Raw genomic sequence first — 2,153 nt, forward strand, 5'->3', positions numbered from 1 at the left:
TAACCGATCTATCTAGATCATGTATAGGTCTATCTAATACAAGGAATAGTTAAATCATGAGCAAAGTCAAGTAAATAATAACAATGTTATAAATTTGTGTAACATTTATTTTACACGTAAGTCGTTTATTATTAATAAATGTAGATTTTTGTTTAAACTTAATTCAGAAGAATCAGATCAGATCAGGTCAGATCAGATCAGATCAGATCAGATCAGAAAAGATAAGTTCAGATCAGATCAGACCAGACCAGATCAGATCAGATCAGATCGGGAGAAATAAGGTGAACTAAACAGGGCCTTAGGCTTTAGGGTTTCAGTTCTTCGACTTCTTCCTCTGAAGTCTCAACCCCTCTGCCGCAACTCTTCTCACTTCCTCAGTCACTCAGTTCAGTCACCAACGCCACCGGTCAGTCTCTCACGGCTCTCCTAGTCCTCACTCTCTCGCTCACGGATCTCCTCAGTCCTCACACTCTCGCTCATCGTTCACCACCGGTCGGCCACCGCAAGATTGTCCCTTTTCCGGCAAGCTTTCACCGCAAAGACGCAAGGTTTCCTTTTTCCTATCCAATTCTTTGTTCTTTGTTTAAGTTTTTCATTTTTTTAAGAAATTCTTTCAAGCTATGATTTATTGATTTTTTTCATAATTTGGGGACGGGGTGGAGACTTCAGACGTTCAGAGGATTAATTTCATAATTTGTTTCACTGAATTCAGCCAAGACTTTTTTTTTTTAATTTGCTTCACTAAACTAAGTTGCGCTAGGCATGCGGCATTTTACAGATTAAGATTGAGTAATTAAACAATAATTGAATTGAAAAATTAACCATTTAAATGAAAAAATGAGTAATTAAACAATAATTGAATAATTTAATATCCCATTAAGATAATGAATAGAAATAACTCAATAAGGGCCTAAGGGGTGTGATAATTTTTTACTGTGATATTTTATTTTAGAGAGGTTGTGATTTCTAGGTATGCAAGAATTGGTTTCGGAGCAAATCAACTATTATAATTGACGAAACAATTGAAGAAGCTTCGGATATCACAGATTTTACGATGGACGACATACTTAAATGAGTTTTGTTGATTCAATGGCTTCATGTCTTTTTGTAAACTTATATTCAGATGTTCTTTAAACTTATTTAAATATCTGTAAACTTATTATGGAGTTTTTAGGATGTTTGTAAACTTATTAATTATCCCCCTCTCCCTTTAGGTGAGCTGTGTGCAGCTTCTGCCTCCTGGTTTGTGGCTAATTTATGCCTGTGTTCAGTAAGCTGTCTAGTAGTACTGTAGTACCACTTCTATGAATTTTAGTTTTTATTAAGATGTGGTACAACTTCTGGATTTAGCCCATTAGGTGTGCTACTGCTGTCACTCTGTCAAGTTGTGTGCACTATGTTAAAATGTTAAATTATGAGTATGAGAATTATGAGTGAAACAATTATGAGTTAAATTATGCTACTGATGTGAGTGATGTGTGCCTGTATAAAACAATGACAAAATCTTAAATTATGAGTATGAGATTTTTTTTTTTTAATAAATAACCGGGTACCCTATGACCCGACCCGGAATAACCGCCAAAAATTTTACTACCCGGAAGTCCGGGTACCCGCATTTCCGGGTACCCGTTTAGCCGGGTACCCGGTAATGAACACCCCTAGTTTCAAGGTCGCCACCCGTTTTTTCGAGTTGGTACATGATATTTGTTGGAATTATGTGGCTCAGAGTTAAATTTAATTTGGCATCTAATTTTGTACAAAATGAGGCTTGGAAATGTATTTGACTTTGAATTGGAGTCCGAGATCAGGATTCAGACTCGAGAATCAGAATTTTAGAAGCTTGAATCGGAATTTCAGATTTGAAATTGGACTTGAAAATTGAATTTATGGAGCTTTGAATTAGGAAATGGAATTAAATTTTGGACTAGGAATGTGTTTGACTTAGAATTGTAGTTAGAATAATGAACCTTTTCTTATGAAGCTCGGGTGGGTTTGACATTGAATTTGTACTCGGTTTTTGAACGAAAGTTCGGCTTTGAATTGAGATTTGTCATTTGCAATCGGTTGCTTACGCTTAGAGATCAATCGCCCAAATCTATCGATTGTATCATTGTTGAACCTTAGCCCAGGGACAAAAATTTGGTTTCTAAATT

General features: G+C 35.9%; 1 long non-coding RNA gene across 1 annotated transcript; it reads left to right on the forward strand.

Moving 5' to 3' along the window:
* The first annotated feature begins 276 nt into the window (after positions 1-276).
* Positions 277-1,325, forward strand: LOC130465113 (uncharacterized). The gene is made up of 2 exons (XR_008925405.1): positions 277-548; positions 971-1,325. It is a non-coding gene; the product is annotated as an uncharacterized lncRNA (long non-coding RNA).
* The last annotated feature ends 828 nt before the right edge of the window (positions 1,326-2,153 follow it).

Source organism: Spinacia oleracea, unplaced genomic scaffold, assembly GCF_020520425.1.
Source record: "Spinacia oleracea cultivar Varoflay unplaced genomic scaffold, BTI_SOV_V1 SOVchr0_047, whole genome shotgun sequence".
In the NCBI taxonomy this organism is placed as follows: domain Eukaryota; kingdom Viridiplantae; phylum Streptophyta; class Magnoliopsida; order Caryophyllales; family Amaranthaceae; genus Spinacia; species Spinacia oleracea.